Raw genomic sequence first — 25319 nt, forward strand, 5'->3', positions numbered from 1 at the left:
ACCTAGGTGTGGGACTCAAAATATTTAGCCTGATGAACTCTCATGAGTAGCTTTTCCTTGGAAACTCCTGCTGTACCCAGGATTCACCCTTTAGTTGCCAGAGTATGTTGATGATGATGTGCGGGGGTCGGTTAGATGGGAAGGCTGGAGTGGTGGTCGGATATTGTGGGGAGGATCAGACCCAGGATGCAGCATCAGTTCTGGCAGGGGCAGACAGCAGGGTGCCCTCTCTCGGAGATCATCTCATGTATTTCCCCACTCTCCCTCTCTGTTTCCAAAGCCCAAGTTTCGTTCTCCATCTGACGAGGGTCCTTGGGGGACTGCGGATGAGGGGCAGCTGAGCCCAGGGGTACTGGTCCGCTGTGCCAGTGGGCCACCCCCCCCCCGCACACCCCAGCCTCCCGCAGCCACCCGAAGCCCCCACCTAACCGCTCACTCAGGTAACAAGGCAGGCTGGGGTAAGAGGTGGACAGAGGTGGGGTTAGGGCAGGTCGGGAGGGTGATTTGGGGGCTGAATTTCCCCACCCCATCTCAGAAACTTCACTGTGGAAACCAGCACTCGGGAACATGACCAGCCCCCAATGTAGCCCCCAATGAATTAAAAGATAAAGAGAAAAGTGAGGCCAGCTGTGCTGAGGACTCACACCGCTGATCGTGGCTGGGGATGCCTGGTTGGGGTTGCAGGGCTGAAGACTAATAATGATGACAGGTGACATTTGTTGAGCAACTCCTCTGTGCCAGACCCTGACCTCATGTCTTTACATGGTGTATACCTTCACAGATGGAGATAGATAGCACAGACATAGATATTGTCCCCCATTTAAAAATGGGGGAAACTGAGGCACAGCGGGGTAAGTAGATTTCGAAGGTCATAAACTTTCAGGAGGCAGAGGCAGGATTTTAACCTTGGCACTCCAGAGTCTTAACCAGGGCACCTTCCTATCCCCTCCTCTCTTCTGCTGGATGGGCTGCTGCCCTGCCACTATGGCCCACCCAGGGATGTGCCCTTCTCCTAAAGTTCTTCAATGGCTGCCCTCTCTGGATCCACAGCACGGCGGCCTTGACACACCACTCCACCAAAGGTGAGCATTCAGGAGATTCTGAGAGAATATGATGGGGATGGGGAGGGTCCTTAATGGAGGTGCAGATGCAGGGACAAGGGGAGGGTTTTAATGGGAGGGGGAGTTGAGGAGCACTGGCGGGGGCAGAGCTAGGGGTGACAGTTGGGTTTTAAGGATCAAAGATGGGTAGAGTGAAGATGAGTTTGAGAGTGAAAACCAGAAAAATTAGAGTTTGGAGGCCAGGAGTGTCAGATAAGGCAGAAAGGCCAGCGTTTGGGGTACAAGCCTAGGGACAGATGGACCCCATTTACCTCAGTTGGAGGTTAGTGGTAGAGAGGCTAAGATCAGCATATTGGGGTCAGGAGAATTAGGGATGGGAATGTAGCCAAAAGGGAAAGTATTTGGGGATCAAAGATGTGGAGACAAGGTCAGTGAAGGGTAAATGTTAAGGAAACAGTAATAGAATTTACTTTCTGTCACACTGGACAGAAAAAGCTATACGTCAGGGCATCTGAATTTGAGGATCAGTGTTGAGATAGGAGTAGCATTTAGGGAGCAGACTGGTGAGAAGGGGGGATAGAATTTAGAGGGCTATTACGGGAGGCATGTTTAGTGTTGAGGTCAGAATTGAGGAGACAGAGGGTCAGGATTTGTGGGTTCAGAGATGGAAGAATAAGCAGAACGGGGGAGGTCAGAGGCTGGGGAGAATGAGACCGGCTCCAGGGAACAGGTCAGGGTTTGAGTTCAGATTTGGGAAAACAGGGACTGGAAATGTCAGCGTTGGAGGCAAGTAGAGAATTGAGGGTCAGGGCTGGGAACAGAGTACCCGTGTTTGGGGTCAGATGAGGGGGCCTGGGAGGTCCTCGATGATGAGGCAGGTCCCAGCATCTTCATATCTGTTCCTCAAGACCAGCACTTACACCTGGGAGCTGAGGAAGGCATTTTCTTTCTGAACCGAAATGATCAGGAGGCCACGCTGGAGATGGTGAGGGCCAGGCAGCACCGCGGGTGAGCCAAGGCTGGGAGGCTGGAATTGGGAGGTGCTGGGGTCTTACAGGAGCTGTTTCCTCAATGCTCTGCAGCTCTTTCTAGCCGGACTACCTTGGTGTACTCCATCAACAATGTCCTCATGTCTCTCTCAGGTCTGGCTGTAGGTTGGTTGGTATGGGTTGGAGTGGGTGGGTCAGATCTTAAGGAGTCAATGGTCAGGGTGTGGGAGCTATCTGGGCACAGCTGAAAGAACACTTAGGATCCCATTCCACAGAGCCCACAATTCAAATCCCAGCCACGTTTTCAATGTAGGACTTGGGGCAAGAGACTTTGGCTCCCAAGCCTCTGTTTCCTCATCTGTAAAATGGGGCTCACAATACTGCCACCTCTCAAGTCAGTTTTGAGGTCATTCCTACAATGAGTTTGTCTTTACATTTCTTTGATGGTCATATGACAGTCCTTATCCCACACTTCACTAAACTAGATTGAGCGAGCTGTAGGTTAAAATTTTGTGTCATTGTTTTAAAAACGCTTTGTGTAAAAGAATTTCTCATTTGTGAGGAAACACCAAGCCAAATAGGATTTTTGAGCTCATTAATATCACATCCGGGATGAGAAACTTTTACAGAATCTCTAGGTATGTTTCTTCTTAAACTTTTGTATTATGTGTAACTTCACCTGACTGGTTAAGTGTCCATAGTTTCTCATGTGACTACAGGCGCCACTAGGGTTAGGAACGTACTTATTTTACTCACCATTGTTCACCAGAGCCAAGCACACTGCCTGGCCTCTCGTGGGCATTTAAAATATGATAAGTGAGAAGCAAAGAAATACAGGTGCTTGAGATTTAAAGGCTTGGGCATTTCAAAGGGATGGGGCCCAGGGAAGGTTTGGGAAAAGCTGGGAGTGTGCAGTTCCCTATAACTTCCTGCTTCCCCTACCTACCCACACCCTGCAGGAAAGACCCTCCACCTGTATTCTCATAGCATCCTGGGCCTGCTGGAACGGAAAGAGGCCAGAGCAGGAATCCCCATTGCTCACATCAGTCCCCACCGGCTACTAGTAAGGTACGAGACCCCAGTGGTTCCACAGACCCCTCTAATATCTGATTCCTGCCCCTACCCCCCACCCACCACACACTCATGCCTACCTTCTTCTGCAGGAAGAACATGGTCTCCACTAAGATCCAGGATACCAAAGGCTGCCAGGCGTGCTGTGTGGGTGAGCGAGAATCTCGTGGATATTCAGAGGGGAGCGGGGCCAGGGGCATGACTTGGACTGTAGCCACTGAAGAGGGTTGCAGAATTAAGGCAGGGTGTCCAGAGCCCGGGGAAAGATGTGTGGCCTTTGGGGGCGCGGGGCAGGGGAGACAGGATTGACCCTAACCCATCTTCCCCACCTCCACACAGGAGGGCGCTAGCTCCCGGGGCCCGTTCCTGTGTGGGGCATTGGAGACATCCGTGGTCCTGCTTCAGTGGAAGCAGCCCGTGAACAAGTTCCTGCTGGTCCGGATAGGGGGCCTGTAAGCACTGGGGACTTTGTCAGGTTCTGTGGCGGGGGCCTTCCACTCTTCTGCTGAGAGCTCTTTGAAGTCGGGCTTCCACCCGAGGTCTCTTCCCAATCTCCCCAAGAGCCTGCTCTCCTGGAGGCTCCTCCTTCTGAGGCCCTCCGGTTCTTTAAGCCCCGCCCTTCGCCCCGGGCCTAATTCTTCTTCAGGCCCTGTGCCCCGCCAGGTCTCTTAGGAGACCCTATTCAGGTTCTTGGAGCCTCTAAGACTTTGGTGCCTCGGAGGCCACGCCCCCTGGGGGGCCCGGCCTTGCTGTCACCAAGGCGGCACGCCCCCTAGTGGAAGCCACGCCCACTCTGAGACCACACCCCTCAACTTCTAAGCCCTCTGAAGCCTCAGCCCCTCAAGTTTCTAGGTGGCACCTCCCAAGACTGAGGGCTCCGGAAATCCTTCGGGAGCCCCAGGCCGATTCTCTTCCAAGGCCCCGCCCCTCACAGGCCCCGCCCCAAACCTCCTCTGAGTCCGCCCCTTCCCGAGCGGCCCGCAGCAGGTGCTCTTCCCGCTACCCACGCCTCTGCCGGTGTTCTCACTGCTGACCGGGCCAGGCTCCGAGCTGCCCGCCGTGTGCATCGGCGTGAGCCCCGGGCAGCCGGCGAAGTCGGTGTTCTTCCACGCCGTGCGCTTCGGCGCGCTCTCCTGCTGGCGGGGCGAGATGAGCGCAGGTGAGTGGGACAGGTCCTGGGAGGGGTGCGGCTTATCAGGTTAGCGGCGTTGGGTCTGGGTAGCTGGGCGGTGCTTAGCCTGAAGCGTAACTGGGAAGCGGGCTGAACTAAGAGGGGACTGGAGAACGTTGGGTATATATAACTGGTGAGATGGATGACGGGGAGGGGGAGAAGGAGGGTGTGAGGAACTCTGTGATGGGTGGGGTTTAGCCTGCTTGCCTGGGGATACAGAGGATGCCTAGCAGAGTATAGGGGAATGAGGTGGAATTGGACCTTGCACTTCCGCCTCTCCACCAGAGCCCAAGGGACCAGTACAAGTGACTCAGGTCGAGGAAGACAAGGTGATGGTCACTTCTGGATTTCTGATGTGCACCTCTGTCTCTGACCATCTCCCAGTCTCCACAAAGCTCAGAAAAGGAAGGAATTCATTAGGAAGTCCTAGGCGGGGAATCTGAGGCCCACAGAGGGGAAGTGACTCACATCACCAGCTGTCAGACCTGCTCTGTGCCCTCTCTGTCTGTGTCTATATTGTCCCCTCTGAATCTCTCTTTCTCAATGTGTCTGTTTTGCCACTTCTTGGTCTCTGCCCAGCTCGCTCTATGTCTGCCTCAGTTTGGATCTGTTTCTGATTTTCTGTCCCTGTCTCTGTCTCCCTCTGACTTTCCTCATTTTAACAAAGTCACATCACCTCCTGCTCAGAGCCCTCCCAAGCCTTCCATTTCCCTCCAACAATAAGCCCAAATTTCGCATCACAGCACTGGAGTCTGACGCCCACAACCACCCCAGGCTGACACACCTTCTCTCCACTCCACCCACTTTGCCACTTTTCAGGCCCACCAGGCACTTTCCTACCTCCGGGCCTTTGCACTTGCTCATCTTGTTCACGTTGAGTGGGAATGCTCCCATCCTCAACCCCGTCACCTTCTCAGAGTTGCCTTCGCTGATCACGCAGTATGAAACGTCATACCCCTTGCTACACGTATTTCCTGTTGTCTTTTCTTGCTTTTGTTTTTTCTATTTATTCGCATCTCACATACTGTTTCTTTCTCCTATTTCTCTTGTCTACTGTCCGTATCCCCCACTGGAATATTCTCTCCACGAGGGTGGGGATCTCTGTCTCTATGTCCACAGCTGTGACCCCATTGCCTACCTCGGCACCTGGCACACAGTAAATGTGTAGTCGGTTGAATGAATCTATCTCCCTCTGGCCTCTGGTTCCCTGTATCGCTGCCTCTCTCTTTTGCTGACCATTCCTTGTCCCCTCATGTTACCCCCTCCCCATGTGGTACTTGGTGTGGGTGGCAGCCAGGGGCTCCTGGGGCCAGGCTTCCTGGTCCCCATCTGACACCATGCCGGGGTGACCTTTGCAGTCACAGGCCCCCTGTCAGAGCTCCAGATCAGCTAAGTCTGCCGGGAAGTGCTCCAGGTGAGGCGATGTTTGGTGGGTTTGGGTGGGGGGAGGCGATGCTTGGTGGGTTTGGGTGGGGGCAGGGCCCTGCTCCCACCACCAGAACACTCACAGCCCCCCTCTCCACCCTCCTCCCCAGGGACTGGCCTATCTACACTCACAGAAAAAGATACACCGGGACATCAAGGTGATCTGGGGGCAGAAAAGTAGCCTTGGTGGGTGGGGGCCTCTGGGAGATGGCAGTGGTATTTGGAGGGCTCAGGCAGTGTGTCACCAGGGAGCAGAGGCAGAGTTGGGCTGGCAGTAGGGAGGGGTGTCTCTCACAGCCTCTGATCCCCCCTCTCTTCCCCAGGGAGCCAACATCCCCATCAACGACCCTGGGGAGTTCAGACTGGGTGAGTGTGGCTGGTGGGGGTGGGGTGCGGGACTGGCTGGGAGCCAGAGGGGACAGGGACCTGAGGTCAGTATATCTCTCCCTCTGCCTCCAGCTGACTTTGGTATATCGGCCCAGATCGGGGCCACACTGGCTCGATGCCTCTCTTTCATTGGGACACACTACTGGCGAGGGGTGCCTGGCTGGCAGCCAGGGGTTGTGCGGGGTTGGAGGTGGTGGGCTGCGGCTTTCCCCACCATGGATCTCTGGCAATCTCCATCCTGCCTTTTGCCCTGCCTCTGCCTTTCTCTGTTGAGCGATCTGTGTACTCTGTGGCTCTCCCTTGAGTTTTCCATTTCCCTAGGTCTTTCTGTGCATGTCTCCCCTCCACGTGTTTTTCTCAGTGTTTCTGTTGATTTTGATCCTGATCTCTGTCTCTCCATATTTGTCCATGGCTGTCTTTTCTGTCTGTTTCAGTCTGTGGCTCTCCCTGTCTCTTTGCCTCTCTCTGTCTATGTTTTCTAGTCTATCTCTGACTCTGTCTTTACCTCTCTCCGTCTTTATTTCTGTCTCTCTGCCTCTTTATGTGTCTGCATCCAACTCTCTCTGTGTCCCATTCTCCGGCTCGCTCCCTGTCTCTCTCCTGTCACCCCACCCCCTACCTAGGAGTCTCCAATCCCCTTCATCATGTCACCCCTGGCTCTCTGAGTGTCTCTGCCCTTAGGATGGCTAAGGAAGTGGCGGCCGTGGCCCTGAAGGGGGGATACAACGAGCTGTGTGACATCTGGTCACTGGGCATCACAGCCATGGAATTAGCCAAGCTACAGCCTTCCCTCTTTGACGTTCACCCTCTCAGGTAGGCAGATGTGACAGGTCCACCTGGTCCCAGAGATCCCACTCGACTCTGACCCTGAACACCACCCCCTGCCTGCATCCCCACATCTAGACCCCCCTACAGGGGATCCCTCTCCCTTCGAGCCCAACCCGAGAACCTCAACCCAGAAAGCATTTTCTCCACTCCACATCAGGAGCCCCCAATGCAGGGAGTCATGTCTTGAGGCTCCCATGAGACTTCTGGAACTCTGTAACATGATGAGCAGCATCCCCTGGAAGTGGCGTCCTATGCATCGTAAAACCAACCCCTCATTCTCCTCCTGTCCCTCACTGCTCTCTGCTGACCTCAGTGCCTTCGGGGGTCCCTCACATCGTGAGATCTGACCTCCACTGGGAAGTCTGAATCCCATGTTCTGTCCTTGCTTTCTAGAGTTCTCTTCCTCATGACCAAGAGTGGCTATCAGCCTCCTCGGCTAAAGGAAGAAGGCAAATGGTAGGAGAGAGTCATGGGAAGGTGGGAGAGAGAGGGCAGAATCAGGGCTGATGATCTGATGGAATGGTCTCTGGTCTCCTCATCCCAGAACTTGCCTTTTGGGGGGGTTATTTATTTATTTATTTATTTACTTTTAGAGGAGTGGGTTGAACCTAGGGCCTCCTGCATGCTAGGCATGCGCTCTAACACTTGAACTGTACCCTCCCCCAGTACTTGCCTTTTTCTTCCCAAGGTCGGCTGCCTTCCACATCTTCGTCAAAGTCACCCTCACCAAGAGTGCCAAGAAACGACCTGGCGCCACCAAGATGCTCAGTGTAAACCTCCCCTCCCTGAGCAGCCTTCCCAAACTCACCCCCTGTGAGAACCCCCCAGGGCCTCCCTCGGCTCCCTAGAACACTGATGATTTTATTCCACAGAACGCCTATGGCCCTTTCAAAGTCCCTGCTCCCTCTGAAATCCCCAGGGCTCCGCCTTCCAAGACCCTCCAAATTGTACCCCAGACCTTTCCCCCAAGATATGCTGAGTTCTAAAACCTCACAAGTTGCCAACGGCTTCAGGACCCATTCCTGGGGGTTCTCTGGAATTCCAGGGGACACCCGAGACACCTCTGGAATTCTCCAACTTCTCTAAATTCGTCTGATCCCTTCAGACACCTCAGAATCCCCCAGGTGGCAGCTGCCCAGACTTCCCCGCCTTCTTCCTCTATTGGCACCTTCACCGCCAGATTCCCTTAGATGGGTTCTCAAGCCCCTGTGCCAGCCCTCTCCCTGCAGCCCAGCCCTCTGTCTGCTGACCGCCTCCTCCTCCCACCCCCAGCACCGACTGTTGTCCCAGCCCGGGCTAAACAGAGGCCTGATCCTAGAGCTTCTTGACAAACTGAGGAACCCAGGTAAGGGGGCAGCTGTTGGCGAGATTGAAGATGAGGAGCCTGAGGTGAGTGGGCCTTGCTTGGATGACAAAAGCACTGGATGGTCCCCACCTTTGCTCAGGCTGCTCCCCTGCCTGGGGTGTCCCCTTGTTGCCTCTCTTAGAAGGAGAAAAGCCAGGGAGCATGGGGGGCTTGGCACAGAGCTGGGGGCACAGAGGTTACGGGAGAGCCGAGGGCTCCAGACTGGGCTGCTGGAGGCCGGTGGGCCTGACGCGGCTGCCGCTCTGCCCAGCTACCCCCCGCCATCCCTCGGCGGATCTGATCCACCCATCGATCCAGCTCTGTGGGGATCCCAGTTGCGAACTGCTGTCGTCAGTAGAGAATCCTTAAGCTTTGGAGACCCTTGTAATCCCCTCATCAGATTGCCAGAGACCCCAGAGATCCTCCTCACTTCTAAACAGACCCTCAGAGGCCCCCCATTACCATCTGATCCCACAAGAGGCCCCAGAGAACCTCATCTACAAAATGATTCTAGAGACCCCTACCTCTCCGCTCTGCACACGGAACCCATAAAATTTCCTATAACCACCAGGACTCCCAGAGACCTCAGAAACCTTGTTCTGATCCCAGATACCCAAGTGGAATCTAAAAACAAACACTCTAAAACCATGTTGAGCCCCCATCGCCCTGATCACAAATCTTGACCCCAAAATGAGACCCCTGTAAACCAAGATCCCTCCCCTGAAGGGACAGCTCCAGTCCTAAGATCCTGGCTGCAGACAACACCCACACCCCAGTTCTATTCTTTCTATTCCCGAATCCATGTCCCCAGCTCACTGTGTGTCACCTGCATACCACCCCACCCCAAACCCCATGGCGGCACATAGAGTTCATGATGCTCAGAGGCATGTAGTCCAGACCCACAGCTGACAAGGTGAGATGCCTCCCCACTGCCCCGCCGCCCTCCCCTACCCCTGGGCCACTGCTGACCCTTTCCTATCCCACAGGCTCGCTTACAACCCCCTGGAGGCTTCAAGAGCAGCAGTCCTAGGTCAGGGACCCTCAGCGTGGGAGGGGGGCTGGGATAGGTGTGGGGACCGCCCGAGGCTCATGCCTGTCCCTCCTCAGGAGGAACCTGTCAGAGTCCGAAGATGACTACGACAACGTGGACATGTTAGAGAGCGCCACAGACCCCACCAAGCCCCACCATCCATGACCCCAACCTCAGCCCCTGCTTTCCTTCCACCACTCAGCCGTGACCCCTGGCTGGACACTCAGTACCCACACCTACCTTCACCCTAACCCTGACCCTCCCAGACCAGCCCCCACTCTCCTCCCCACCAACCCTTCACCCCTAACCTCACCCCAACTCAACCCTGGAGCCCCTGCCACATCCTAGTACCCAGCACTCACGTCATTCACTGATTCATGTTGGGCTGCTGCTCCAGACTGAGCTCCTCGACAGCAGGAGCCCTGCCTGCTCTCCCACTGCTGAAGCCCAGCATTGTGCTGGCACACCCTCTGTAGACACTTTGTGAATATATGTATGAATGAAGGAATGAATGAATTAACAAATGAATGAGTAAACAGATTTTTCTCTTCCTTCCCCAGGCCTGTGGTAGTGGAGACACGCCCAGCAGATGATCTACTGCCCCCAGCAGCCTCTATATCCAGGAATGAGTCACTGGGTTTCGGAGTGGGTGTTAGGAATCAGTCTCTGCACCCCCTCCCCTCCCCAGTGGACACAATATAGTGGTCATGACATGCCTGTGTCTCCCAATAAACGTGATTTTAGCCTCTGCTGTCATCTTGGTTTTCTGTGGTGAGGGGAGGAGTGCCGAATTCCTGGATGCCTACTGACCCCGCCTCCAAATTCAACGATCCATTACAACATCAGGGATGCAGCACAGACATTATTTCTACAGCACATGGTCACCTCTCCCCCAGCGGCCTTGGGAGGAGGGATTTGGGGACTAAGGGGCTTGCTCTAAGCATAAGGCATTTGAAGTGGGAGTGAAGGGCCAGCTGTGGGTGTCTCAGCTAAGCTGGTCCTCATACTGTGTGCGGAAACAATCACCAGCAGGGAAGAAATCCCAACATCTCTCTTGGTAGAGACCAGCCACCACGTTCCTCCCCACCAACCCTTCACCCCTAACCTCACCGCAACTCAACCCTGGAGCCCCTGCCACATCCCAGTCCCCAGCTCCTCCTAGATGTTGCTCCAACACCCAGACCTCAACTGCAGCCATAAACCTCAACCACTGGCCCTCATCTTTCTTCATCTTCTCACCCAAACTCACACTGAACCTCAGCCCCTGGGAATTCTGCCCCCTCCAGACCCTCAGGCCCAGAACTCAACCTCAACCCCAGGAGTCAACCCAGGCCCCCATCTCCATCAGACCCAGGCCTGGGGGAGATCCATTCCACACATCTCATCTGTAATAGGCTCCCATGCGGCATGCCCGGCACCAAGTGAGAACCCGACCCCCAGGAGCTCATAGGACCTGTGTTACTAGGTGGCTGTGATGATGCAGAGACCTAATGCACTGTCAACACTGATATCCAAGTGTTGCTGTTACTATGATCGTCATGGTTATTAGTCCTTTCACCCTCAGCTCCAGCCCAGACAGAGTCAAATCCTGGCCCTCGTGAGCTCAGACTTCCAGCCCTAACCCACCCCAGTTCTTGCTCCCAAAACCCTCTTCCCCCACTTAACCCATCTGTGTGTTACAGCCCCACCCTCGCAGAAGACATACATCCTCCTCTACCCCCCAAAGTTAGGTCCTGGGCCACAGCTGGGGGACTGGGGCCAGGAGGCAAGGGTCCACAGATGCTGGGATACCGAGCTCTCCAGGGCTGGAGTCTAGGACACTAGTTCCCTTGAAGTCTGGGACGACCAGGATGATGATCCCACTGGGATGTGGAAGGGGCATCCCTGAACCTAGGGGTGGGACTCAAAATATTTAGCCTGATGAACACTCATCAGTAGCTGGTCATCGGAAACTCCTGCTGTACTCAGCATTCACCCTTTAGTTGCCGGTGTTTGTTGATGTTTTTGGGGGGGGCGGTTAGAGGGGAAGTCTGGAGTGGTGGTCGGATATTGTGGGGAGGGTCAGACCCAAGATGCAGCATCAGATCTGGCAGAGGCAGACAGCAGGGTGCCCTCTCTCGGAGATCATCTCATGTATTTCCCCACCCTCCCTCTCTGTTTCCAAAACCAAGATCCGTTCTCCATCTGACGAGGGTCCTGGGGGGACTGCGGATGAGGGGCAGCTGAGCCCAGTGGTAGTGGTCCGCTGTGCCAGTGGGCCTCACCCCCGCACCCCCAACTTTGGCCACCCCCAGCCTCCCGAAGCCCCTACCTAACCGCTCACTCAGGTACCAAGTCCGGCTGGAGTAAGAGGAGGGCAGAGGTGGGGTTAGGGCAGGTCGGGAGGGTGATTTGGGGGCTGAATTTCCCCACCCCATCTCAGAAACTTCACTGTGGAACCCAGACCTCGGGAACATGACCAGCCCCCTCTGTTGCCCCCCAAAGAGGAATACATGAAGAGAAAGGTGAGGCCAGCTGTGCTGAGGACTCACACCTCTGATCGGGGCTGGGGATGCCTGGTTGGGGCTGCGGGGCCGAAGACTAATAATGATGACAGGTGACATTTGTTGAGCAACTCCTCTGTGCCAGACACTGACCTCATGTCTTTACATGGTGTATACCTTCACAGATGGAGATAGATAGCACAGAGATAGATATTGTCCCACATTTAAAAATGGGGGAAACGTAGGCACAGCGGGGTAAGTAGATTTCGAAGGTCATAAAACTTTGAGGAGGCAGAGGCAGGATTTGAACCTTGGCACTCCAGAGTCTTAACCAAGGCACCTTCCTGTCCCCTCCTATCTTCTGCTGGATGGGCTGCTGCCGTGCCCCTATGGCCCACCCAGGGATGTGCCCTTCTCGTAAAGTTGTTCAATGGCTGCCATCTCTGGATCCACAGCACGGCGGCCGCGACACACCCCTCCAACAAATTTGAGCATTCAGGAGAGTCTCAGAGAATTTGATGGGGATGGGGAGTTTCCTTAATGGAGGTACAGATGCTGGGACAAGGGGAGGGTCTTAATGGGGGGGGTAGTGGTGGATCTGTGTTGGGGGCAGAGCCAGGGGTGACAGTTGGGGTTGAAGGATCAAAGATGGGTAGAGTGAAGATGAGTTTGAGAGTGAAAACCAGAAAAATTAGAGTTTGGAGGCCAGGAGTGTCAGATAAGGCAGAAAGGCCAGCGTTTGGGGTACAAGCCTAGGGACAGATGGACCCCATTTACCTCAGTTGGAGGTTAGTGTTAGAGAGGCTAAGATCAGCATATTGGGGTCAGGAGACTTAGGGATTAGAATGTAGCCGAAAGGGAAAGTATTTGGGGATCAAAGATGTGGAGACAAGGTCAGTGAAAGGTAAATGTTAAGGAAACAGTAATAGAATTTACTTTCTGTCACACTGGACAGAAAAAGCTATACGTCAGGGCATCTGAATTTGAGGATCAGTGTTGAGATAGGAGTATAATTTAGGGAACAGACTGGTGAGAAGGGGGGATAGAATTTAGAGGGCTATTACGGGAAGCATGTTTAGTGTTGAGGTCAGAATTGAGGAGACAGAGGGTCAGGATTTGTGGGTCAGAGCTGGAAGAACCAGCAGAACGTGGGAGGTCAGAGGCTGGGGAGAATGAGACCGGCTCCAGGGGACAGGTCATGGTTTGAGTTCAGATTTGGGAAAACAGGGACTGGAAATGTCAGTGTTGGAGGCAAGTAGAGAATTGAGGGTCAGGGCTGGGAACAGAGTACCCGTGTTTGGGGTCAGATGAGGGGGCCTGGGAGGTCCTCGATGATGAGGCAGGTTCCAGCATCTTCTTATCTGTTCCCCAAGACGAGCACTTGCTCCTGGGAGCTGAGGAAGGCATTTTCATTCTGAACCGAAATGATCAGGAGGCCACGCTGGAGATGGTGAGGGCCAGGCAGCACCGCGGGTGAGCCAAGGCTGGGAGGCTGGAATTGGGAGGTGCTGGGGTCTTACAGGAGCTGTCTCCTCCATGCTCTGCATCTCTCTTCTAGCCGGACTACCTGGGTGTTCTCCATCAAAAATGTCCTCATGTCTTTCTCAGGTCTGGCTGTGGGTTTGTTGGGATGGGTTGCGGTGGGGGGGTCAATACTTAAGGAGTCAAGGGTCAGGGGGTGGGAGCTAGCTGGGCACAGCTGAAAAAAACACTTAGGATCCCTTTCCACAGAGCCCACAATTCAAATCCCAGCCACGTTTTCAATGTAGGACTTGCGGCAAGAGACTTTGTCTTCCCAAGCCTCTGTTTCCCCATCTGTAAAATGGGGCTCACAATACTGCCACGTCTCAATCCAGTTTTAGAGGTCATTCCTATAGAGATTTAGTCTAACATTTCTTGATGGTCATATGTCACCTCCTTACGCAGCGCTCGACTGTACTAGTGTGAGTCAGCTGTAGGTTAAAATTTTGTGTCATTGTTTTACAAACGCTTTGTGTAAAGAATTTCTCATTTGTGAGGAAACACCAAGCCAGATAGGTTTTGTGAGCTCATTAATATCACATCCGGGATGAGAAACTTTTACAGAATCTCTAGGTATATTTCTTCTTAAACTTTTTTAATATGTGTAACTTCAGCTGACTGGTTAAGTGTCCATAGTTTCTCAAGTGACTACAGGCACCACTAGGGTAAGGAACGTACTTATAATCCACACCATTGTTAACCAGAGCCAAGCATACTGCCTGGCCTCTCGTGGGCATTTAAAATATGTTAAGTGAGAAGCAAAAAAATACAGGTGCTTGAGATTTAAAGGCTTGGGCATTTCAAAGGGATGGGGCCCAGGAAAGGGATGGGGAAACCTGGGAGTGTGCAGTGCCCTATAAATTCCTGCTTCCCCTAAATACACACACCCTGCAGGAAAGACCCTCCACCTGTATTCTCATAGCATCCTGGGCCTGCTGGAACGGAAAGAGGCCAGAGCAGGAAGCCCCATTGCTCACATCAGTCCCCACCGGCTACTTGTAAGGTACGAGACCCCAGTGGATCCACAGACCCCTCTAATATCTGATTCCTGCCCCCACCTCCCACCCACCACCCACTCACGTCTACCTTGTTCTGTAGGAAGGACATGGTCTCCACTAAGTTCCGGGATACCAAAGGTTGCCGGGCGTGCTATGTGGGTGAGAGAGAATCTCGTGGATATGCAGAGGGGAGCGGGGCCAGGGGCATGACTTGGACTCTAGCCACTGAAGAAGTTTGCGATTTAAGGCAGGGTGTCCAGAGCCCGGGGAAAGATGTGTGGCCTTTGGGGGCGCGGGGCAGGGGAGACAGGATTGACCCTAACCCATCCTTCCCCACCTCCACAGCGGAGGGCGCCAGCTCCGGGGGCCCGTTCCTGTGTGGGGCATTGGAGACATCCGTGGTCCTGCTTCAGTGGTAGCAGCCCGTGAACAAGTTCCTGCTGGTCCGGGTGGGGGGCCTGTAAGCACTGGGGACTTTGTCAGGTTCTGTGGCGGGGGCCTTCCACTCTTCTGCTGAGAGCTCTTTGAAGTCGGGCTTCCACCCGAGGTCTCTTCCCAATCTCCCCAAGAGCCCGCTCACCTGGAGGCTCCTCCTTCTGAGGCCCTCCGGTTCTTTAAGCCCCGCCTTTCGCCCCGGGCCTTATTCTTCTTCAGGCCCAGTGCCCCGCCAGGTCTCTTAGGAGACCCTATTCAGATTCTTGGAGCCTCTAAGACTTTGGTGCCTCGGAGGCCACGCCCCCTGGGGGGCCGGGCCTTGCTGTCACCAAGGCGGCACGCCCCCTAGTGGAAGCCACGCCCACTCTGAGACCACACCCGTCAACTTCTAAGCCCTCTGAGGCCTCAGCCCCTCGAGTTTCTAGGTAGGCACCTCCCAAGACTGAGGGCTCCGGAACTCCTTCGGGAGCCCCAGGCCGACTCTCTTCCAAGGCCCCGCCCCTCCCAGGCCCCGCCCCAAACCTCCTCTGAGTCCGCCCCTTCCCGAGCGGCCCGCAGCAGGTGCTCTTCCCGCTACCCACGCCTCTGCCCGTGTTCTCACTGCTGACCGGGCCAGGCTCCGAGCTGCCCGCCGTGTGCATCGGCGTGAGCCCCGGGCAGCCGGCGAAGTCGGTGTTCTTCCACGCCGTGCGCTTCGGCGCGCTCTCCTGCTGGCGGGGCGAGATGAGCGCAGGTGAGTGGGACAGGTGCTGGGAGGGGTGCGGCTTATCAGGTTAGCGGCTTTGGGTCTGGGTAGCTGGGCGGTGCTTAACCAGAAGCGTAACTGGGAAGCGGGCTGAACTAAGAAGGGACTGGAGAACGTTGGGTATATATAACTGGTGAGATGGATGACGGGGAGGGGGAGAAGGAGGGTGTGAGGAACTCTGTGATGGGTGGGGTTTAGCCTGCTTGCCTGGGGATACAGAGGATGCCTAGCAGAGTATAGGGGAATGAGGTGGAATTGGACCTTGAACTTCCGCCTCTCCACCAGAGCCCAAGGGACCAGTACAAGTGACTCAGGTCGAGGAAGACAAGGTGATGGTCACTTCTGGATTTCTGATGTGCACCTCTGTCTCTGACCATCTCCCAGTCTCCACAAAGCTCAGGAAAGGAAGGAATTCATTAGGAAGTCCTAGGCGGGGAATCTGAGGCCCACAGAGGGGAAGTGACTCACATCACCAGCTGTCAGACCTGCTCTGTGCACTCTCTGTCTGTGTCTATATTGACCCCTCTGAATCTCTGTTTCTCAATGTGTCTGTTTTGCCACTTCTTGGTCTCTGCCCAGCTCGCTCTATGTCTGCCTCAGTTTGGATCTGTTTCTGATTTTCTGTCCCTGTCTCTGTCTCCCTCTGACTTTCCTCATTTTAACAAAGTCACATCACCTCCTGCTCAGAGCCCTCCCAAGCCTTCCATTTCCCTCCAACAATAAGCCCAAATTTCGCATCACAGCACTGGAGTCTGACGCCCACAACCACCCCAGGCTGACACACCTTCTCTCCACTCCACCCACTTTGCCAATTTCCAGGCCCACCAGGCACTTTCCTACCTCCGGGCCTTTGCACTTGCTCATCTTGTTCACGTTGAGTGGGAATGCTCCCATCCTCAACCCCGTCACCTTCTCAGAGTTGCTTTGCTGATCACCCAGTATAAAACGTCATACCCCTTCCCACACATATTTCCTGTTGTCTTTTCTTGCTTTTGTTTTTTTCTATTTCTTCGCATCTCACATACTGTTTCTTTCACATAGTTCTCTTGTCTACTGTCCGTTTCGCCCACTGGAACATTCTCTCCACGAGGGTGGGGATCTCTGTCTCTGTGTCCACAGCTGTGTCCGCATTGCCTACCACGGCGCCTGGCACACAGTAAATGTGTAGTCTGTTGAATAAATCTATCTCCCTCTGGCCTCTGGTTCCCTGCATTGCTGCCTCTCTTTTGCTGACCGTTCCTTGTCCCCTCCTGTTACCCCCTCCCCATGTGGTACGTGGTGTGGGTGGCAGCCAGGGGCTCCTGGGGCCAGGTTTCCTGGTCCCCATCTGACACCATGCCGGGGTGATCTTTGCAGTCACAAGCCCCCTGTCAGAGCTCCAGATCAGCTATGTCTGCCGGGAAGTGCTCCAGGTAAGGCGATGCTTGGTGGGTTTGGGTGGGGGGAGGCGATGCTTGGTGGGTTTGGGTGAGGGCAGGTCTCTGCTCACACCCCCAGAACACTCACAGCCCCCCTCTCCATCCTCCTTACCAGGGACTGGCCTATCTACACTCACAGAAGAAGATACACCGGGACATCAAGGTGATCTAGGGGCAGAAAAGTAGCCTTGGTGGGTGGGGCCTCTGGGAGATGGTAGTGGTATTTGGAGGGCTCAGGCAGTGTGTGACCAGGGAGCAGAGGCAGAGTTGGGCTGGCAGGAGGGAGGGGTGTCTGTGACAGCCTCTGATCCCCCCTCTCTTCCCCAGGGATCCAACATCCCCATCATCGACCCTGGGGAGTTCAGACTGGGTGAGTGTGGCTGGTGGGGGTGGGGAGGGGGACTGGCTGGGAGCCAGAGGGGACAGGGACCCTAGGTCAGTATGTCTCTCCCTCTGCCTCCAGCTGACTTTGGTATATCGGCCCAGATCAAGGCCACACTGGCTCAACGCCTCTCTTTCATTGGGACACCTTACTGGTGAGGGGTGCCTGGCTGGCAGCCAGGGGTGGTGCGGGGTTGGTGGTGGTGGGCAGCGGCTTTCCCCACCATGGATCTCTGTGTATCTCCATCCTGCCTTTTGCCCTGCCTCTGCCTTTCTCTGTTGAGCGTTCTGTGTACTCTGTGGCTCTCCCTTGAGTTTTCCATTTCCCTAGGTCTTTCTGTGCATGTCTCCCCTCCACGTGTTCTTCTCAGTGTTTGTGTTGATTTTTATCCAGATCTCTGTCTCTCCATATCTATCCGTGGTTGTCTTTTCTGTCTGTTTCAGTCTGTGGCTCTCCCTGTCTCTTTGCCTCTCTCTGTCTATGTTTTCTAGTCTATCTCTGACTCTCTGTCTTTACCTCTCTCCGTATTTATTTCTGTCTCTCTGCCTCTTTGTGTCTGCGTCCAAATCTCTCTGTGTCCCATTCTCCGGATCGCTCCCTGTCTCTCTCCTGTCCCCCCACCCCCTACCTAGGATTCTCCCCTCCCCTTCATCATGTCACCCCTGGCTCTCTGAGGGTCTCTGCCCCTAGGATGGCTCCGGAAGTGGCGGCCGTGGCCCTGAAGGCTGGATAAAACGAGCTGTGTGACATCTGGTCTCTGGGCATCACAGCCATGGAATTAGCCAAGCTACAGCCACCACTCTTTCACGTTCACCCTCTCAGGTAGGCAGATGTGGCAGGTCCCCCTGGTCCCAGAGATCCCACTCGACTCTGACCCTGAACACCACCCCCGCCTGCTTCCCCACATCAAGACCCCCCTACAGGGGATCCCTCTCCCTTCGAGCCCAACCCGAGAACCTCAACCCAGAAAGCATTTTCTCCAGTCCACACCAGGAGCCCCCAGTGCAGGGAGTCCTGCCTTGAGGCTCCCCCAAACCCTCTGCAACTCTGTAACATGATGCGCAGCATCCCCTGGAAGTGGCATCCTATGCATCGTAAAACTTACCCCTCATTCTCCTCCTGACCCTCACTGCTCTCTGCTGACCTCAGTGCCATCGGGGGTCCGTCACATCGTGAGATCTGACCTCCACAGAGAAGTCTGAATCCCATGTTCTGTCCTTGCTTTCTAGAATTCTCTTCCTCATGACCAAGAGTGGCTATCAGCCTCCTCGGCTAAAGGAAAAAGACAAATGGTAGGAGAGAGTCATGGGAAGGCGGGGGAGAGAGGGCAGAGTCAGGACTGATGGTCTGATGGGAGGGTCTCTGGTCCCCTCAGCCCAGAACTTGCCTTTTGGGGGGGTTATTTATTTATTTATTTACTTTTAGAGGAGGGGGTTGAACCTAGGGCTTCCTGCATGCTAAGCATGCGCTCTAACACTTGAACTGTACCCTCCCCCAGTACTTGCCTTTTTCTTCCCAATGTCGGCTGCCTTCCACATCTTCGTCAAAGTCACCCTCACCAAGAGCGCCAAGAAATGACCTGGCGCCACCAAGATGCTCAGTGTAAACCTCCCCTCCCTGAGCAGCCTTCCCAAACTCACCCCCTGTGAGAACCCCCCCAGGGCCTCCCTCGGCTCCCTAGAACACTGATGATTTTATTCCACAGAACGCCTATGGCCCTTTCAAAGTCCCTGCTCCCTCTGAAATCCCCAGGGCTCCGCCTTCCAAGACCCTCCAAATTGTACCCCAGACCTTTCCCCCAAGATATGCTGAGTTCTAAAACCTCACAAGTTGCCAACTGCTTCAGGACCCATTCCTGGGGGTTCTCTGGAATTCCAGGGGACACCCGAGACACCTCTGGAATTCTCCAACTTCTCTAAATTTGTCTGATCCCTTCAGACACCTCAGAATCCCCCAGGTGTCAGCTGCCCAGACTTCCCCGCCTTCTTCCTCTATTGGCACCTTCACCGCCAGATTCCCTTAGATGGGTTCTCAAGCCCCTGTGCCAGCCCTCTCCCTGCAGCCCAGCCCTCTGTCTGCTGACCGCCTCCTCCTCCCACCCCCAGCACCGACTGTTGTCCCAGCCCGGGCTAAACAGAGGCCTGATCCTAGAGCTTCTTGACAAACTGAGGAACCCAGGGAAGGGGGCAGCTGTTGGCGAGATTGAAGATGAGGAGCCTGAGGTGAGTGGGCCTTGCTTGGATGACAAAAGCACTGGACGGTCCCCACCTTTGCTCAGGCTGCTCCCCTGCCTGGGGTGTCCCCTTGTTGCCTCTCTTAGAAGGAGAAAAGCCAGGGACCATGGGGGGCTTGGTACAGAGCTGGGGGCACAGAGGTTATGGGAGAGCCGAGGGCTCCAGACTGGGCTGCTGGAGGCCGGTGGGCCTGATGCGGCTGCCGCTCTGCCCAGCTACCCCCTGCCATCCCTCGGCGGATCTGATCCACCCATCGATCCAGCTCTGTGGGGATCACACATGCGGACTGCTGTCGTCAGCAGAGAATCCTTAAGCTTTGGAGACACTTGTAACCCCCTCATCAGATTGCCAGAGACCCCAGAGACCCTCCTCGCTTCTAAAAAGACCCTCAGAGGCCCCCCATTACCATCTGATCCCACAAGAGGCCCCAGAGAACCTCATCTACAAAATGATTCTAGGGACCCCTACCTCTCCGCTCTGCACACGGACCCCATAAGATTTCCTATAACCACCAGGACTCGCAGAGACCTCAGAAAACTTGTTCTGATCCCAGATACCCAAGTGGAATCTAAAAACAAACACTCTATAACCATGTTGAGCCCCCATCTCCCTGATCACAAATCTTGACCCCAAAATGAGACCCCTGTAAACCAAGATCCCTCCCCTGAAGGGACAGCTCCAGTCCTAAGTTCCTGGCTGCAGACCACTCCCCCACCCCAGTTCTATTCTTTCTATTCCCGAATCCATGTTCCCAGCTCACTGTGTGTCACCTGCATACCACCCCACCCCGACTCCCATGGCGGCACATAGAGTTCATGATGCTCAGAGGCATGTAGTCCAGACCCACAGCTGACAGGGTGAGATACCTCCCCACTGCCCCGCCGCCCTCCCCTACCCCTGGGCCACTGCTGACTCTTTCCTATCCCACAGGCTCGCTTACAACCCCCTGGAGGCTTCAAGAGCAGCAGTCCTAGGTCAGGGACCCTCAGCGTGGGAGGGGGGCTGGGATATGTGTGGAGACCGCCCGAGGCTCATGCCTGTCCCTCCTCAGGAGGAACCTGTCAGAGTCCGAAGATGACTACGACAACGTGGACATGTGAGAGAGCGCCTCAGACCCCACCCAGCCCCACCATCCATGACCCAAACCTCAGCCCCTGCTTTCCTTCCACCACTCAGCCGTGACCCCTGGCTGGACACTCAGTACCCACACCTACCTTCACCCTAACCCTGACCCTCCCACACCAGCCCCCACTCTCCTCCCCACCAACCCTTCACCCCTAACCTCACCCCAACCCAACCCTGGAGCCCCTGCCACATCCTAGTACCCAGCACTCACGTCATTCACTGATTCATGTTGGGCTGCTGCTCCAGACTGACCTCCTCGACAGCAGGAGCCCTGCCTGCTCTCGCACTGCTGAAGCCCAGCATTGTGCTGGCACACCCTCTGTAGACTCTTTGTGAATATATGTATGAATGAAGGAATGAATGAATTAACAAATGAATGAGTAAACAGATTTTTCTCTTCCTTCCCCAGGCCTGTGGTAGTGGAGACACGCCCAGCAGATGATCTACTGCCCCCAGCAACCTGTATATCCAGGAATGAGTCACTGGGTTTCGGAGTGGGTGTTAGGAATCAGTCTCTGCACACCCTCCCCTCCCCAGTGGACACAATATAGTGGTCATGACATGCCTGTGTCTCCCAATAAACGTGATTTTAGCCTCTGCTGTCATCTTGGTTTTCTGTGGTGAGGGGAGGAGGGCCGAATTCCTGGATGCCTACTGACCACCCCCCCCAAATTCAATGATCCAGTACAACGTCAGGGATACAGCACAGACATTATTTCTACAGCACATGGTCACCTCTCCCCCAGCGGCCTTAGGAGGAGGGATTTGGGGACTAAGGGGCTTGTTCTAAGCATAAGGCATTTGAAGTGGGAGTGAAGGGCCAGCTGTGGGTGTCTCAGCTAAGCTGGTCCTCATACTGCGTGCGGAAACAATCACCAGCAGGGAAGAAATCCCAACATCTCTCTTGGTAGAGACCAGCCACCACGTTCCTCCCCACCAACCCTTCACCCCTAACCTCACCGCAACTCAACCCTGGAGCCCCTGCCACATCCCAGTCCCCAGCTCCTCCTAGATGTTGCTCCAACAACCAGACCTCAACTGCAGCCATAAACCTCAACCACTGGCCCTCATCTTTCTTCATCTTCTCACCCAAACTCACACTGAACCTCAGCCCCTGGGAATTCTGCCCCCTCCAGACCCTCAGGCCCAGAACTCAACTTCAACCCCAGGAGTCAACCCAGGCCCCCATCTCCCTCAGACCCAGGCCTGGGGGAGATCCATTCCACACATCTCATCTGTAATAGGCTCCCATGCGGCGTGCCCGGCACCAAGTGAGAACCCGACCCCCAGGAGCTCATAGGACCTGTGTTACTAGGTGGCTGTGATGATGCAGAGACCTAATGCACTGTCAACACTGATATCCAAGTGTTGCTGTTACTATGATCGTCATGGTTATTAGTCCTTTCACCCTCAGCTCCAGCCCAGACAGAGTCAAATCCTGGCCCTCGTGAGCTCAGACTTCCAGCCCTAACCCACCCCAGTTCTTGCTCCCAAAACCCTCTTCCCCCACTTAACCCATCTGTGTGTTACATCCCGACCCTCGCAGAAGACATACCTCCTCCTCTACACCCCAAATTTAAGTCCTGGGCCACAGCTGGTGGACTGGGGCCAGGAGGCCAGGGTCCACAGATGCTGGGATACCGAGCTCTCCAGGGCTGGAGTCTAGGACACTAGGTCTCTTGAAGTCCTGGACGACCATCATGATGATCCCACTGGGATCTGGAAGTGGCATCCCTGAACCTAGGTGTGGGACTCAAAATATTTAGCCTGATGAACTCTCATGAGTAGCTTTTCCTTGGAAACTCCTGCTGTACCCAGGATTCACCCTTTAGTTGCCAGAGTATGTTGATGATGTTGGGGGGGGGCGGTTAGATGGGAAGGCTGGAGTGGTGGTCGGATATTTTGGGGAGGGTCAGACCCAGGATGCAGCATCAGTTCTGGCAGGGGCAGTCTGCAGGGTGCCCTCTCTCGGAGATCATCTGATGTATTTCCCCACTCTCCCTCTCTGTTTCCAAAGCCCAAGTTCCGTTCTCCATCTGACGAGGGTCCTTGGGGGACTGCGGATGAGGGGCAGCTGAGCCCAGGGGTACTGGTCCGCTGTGCCAGTGGGCCACCCCTCCCCGCACACCCCAGCCTCCCGCAGCCACCCGAAGCCCCCACCTAACCGCTCATGCAGGTAACAATGCAGGCTGGGGGTAGGAGGTGGGCAGAGGTGGGGGTTGGGCAGGGCACGGGGTGCTTTGGGGGCTGATTTTCCCCACCCCATCTCAGAACCTTCACTCTGGAACCCAACCCTCCGGGAGCCTGACCAGCCCCCGCTCTTGCCCCCCATGAAGGAAAAGATGAAGAGAAAGGTGAGGCCAGCTGTGCTGAGGACTCACACCTCTGATCGGGGCTGGGGATGCCTGGTTGGGGTTGTGGGGCTGAAGACTAATAATGATGACAGGTGACATTTGTTGAGCAACTACTCTGTGCCAGACACTGACCTCATGTCTTTACATGATATATGCCTTCACAGATGGAGATAGATAGCACAGAGATAGATATTGTCCTCCATTTCAAAATGGGGAAACTGAGGCACAGCGGGGTAAGTAGCTTTCGAAGGTCATAAACCTTTGAGGAGGCAGAGGCAGGATATGAACCTTGGCACTCGAGAGTCTTAACCAGGGCACCTTCCTGTCCCCTCCTCTCTTCTGCTGGATGGGCTGCTGCTCTAGCCCTATGGCCCCCCCAGGGTTGTGCCCTTCTCCTAAAGTTGTTCAATGGCTGCCCTCTCCGGATCCACAGCACGGCGGCTTCGACACACCCCTCCAACATATGTGAGCATTCAGGAGTGTCTCAGAGTATGTGATGGGGATGGGGAGGGTCCTTAATGGAGGTGCAGATGCAGGGACAAGGGGAGGGTCTTAATGGGGTTGGAGTGGCCGAGCTGTGTTGGGGGCAGAGCCAGGGGTGACAGTTGGGGTTTAAGGATCAAAGATGGGTAGAGTGAAGGTGAGTTTGAGAGTGAAAACCAGAAAACTTAGAGTTTGGAGGCCAGGAGTGTCAGATAAGGCAGAAAGGCCAGCGTTTGGGGTACAAGCCTAGGGACAGATGGACCCCATTTACCTCAGTTGGACGTTAGTGGCAGAGAGGCGAAGATCAGCATTTTGGGGTCAGGAGTTTTAGGGATTAGAATGTAGCCGAAAGGGAAAGTATTTGGGGATCAAAGATGTGGAGACAAGGTCAGTGAAGGGTAAACGTTAAGGAAACAGTATAAGAATTTACTTTCTGTCACACTGGACAGAAAAAGCTATACGTCAGGGCATCTGAATTTGAGGATCAGTGTTGAGATAGGAGTAGCATTTAGGGAGCAGACTGGTGAGAACGGGGGATAGAATTTAGAGGGCTATTATGGGAGGCATGTTTAGTGTTGAGGTCAGAATTGAGGAGACAGAGGGTCAGGATTTGTGGGTCAGAGATGGAAGAACCAGCAGAACGGGGGAGGTCAGAGGCTGGGGAGAATGAGACCGGCTCCAGGGAACAGGTCAGGGTTTGAGTTCAGATTTGGGAAAACAGGGACTGGAAATGTCAGTGTTGGAGGCAAGTAGAGAATTGAGGGTCAGGGCTGGGAACAGAGTACCCGTGTTTGGGGTCAGATGAGGGGGCCTGGGAGGTCCTCGATGATGAGGCAGGTCCCAGCATCTTCTTATCTGTTCCCCAAGACCAGCACTTACACCTGGGAGCTGAGGAAGGCATTTTCATTCTGAACCGAAATGATCAGGGGGCCACGCTGGAGATGGTGAGGGCCAGGCAGCACCGCGGGTGAGCCAAGGGTGGGAGGCTGGAATTGGGAGGTGCTGGAGTCTTACAGGAGCTGTCTCCTCCATCGTCTGCAGCTCTCTTCTAGCCGGACTACCTGGGTGTTCTCCATCAACAATGTCCTCATGTCTCTCTCAGGTCTGGCTGTCTGTTGGTAGGGATGGGTTGGGGTGGGGGGGTCAGAGCTTAAGGAGTCAATGCTCAGGGTGTGGGAGCTAGCTGGGCACAGCTGAAAAAAACACTTAGGATCCCCTTCCACAGAGCCCACAATTCAAATCCCAGCCACCTTTTCAATTTAGGACTTGGGGCAAGATACTTTGGCTTCCCAAGCCTCTGTTTCCCCATCTGTACAATGGGGCTCACAATACTGCCACGTCTCAAGTCAGTTTTGAGGTCATACCTACAGTGAGTTAGTCTTTACATTTCTTTGATGGTCATATGACAGTCCTTATCCCACACTGTACTAAACTAGAGTGACCGAGCTGTATGTTAAAATTTTGTGTCATTGTTTTACAAACGCTTTGTGTAAAGAATTTCTCATTTGTGAGGAAACACCAAGCCAGATAGGATTTGTGAGCTCATTAATATCACATGTGTTATGAGAAACTTTTACAGAATCTCTAGGTATGTTTCTTCTTAAACTTTTGTAATATGTGTAACTTCAGCTGACTGGTTAAGTGTCCATAGTTTCTCATGTGACTACAGGCACCACTAGGGTTAGGAACGTACTTATTTTAGGCACCATTGTTCACCAGAAACAAGCACACTGCCTGGCCTCCTGTGGGCATTTAAAATATGTTAAGTGAGAAATGAACATATACAGGTGCTTGAGATTTAAAGGCTTGGACGTTTCAAAGGGATGGGGCCTAG

General features: G+C 54.5%; 1 pseudogene; it reads left to right on the forward strand.

Annotated features, from left to right (window-relative positions):
• The first annotated feature begins 4270 nt into the window (after positions 1-4270).
• The window catches only part of LOC135320980 (uncharacterized), a 59321-nt pseudogene continuing 38272 nt past the window's right edge, over positions 4271-25319 (forward strand).

The sequence above is a fragment of the Camelus dromedarius genome, unplaced genomic scaffold, assembly GCF_036321535.1.
Source record: "Camelus dromedarius isolate mCamDro1 unplaced genomic scaffold, mCamDro1.pat HAP1_SCAFFOLD_45, whole genome shotgun sequence".
Taxonomy (NCBI): Eukaryota; Metazoa; Chordata; class Mammalia; order Artiodactyla; family Camelidae; genus Camelus; species Camelus dromedarius.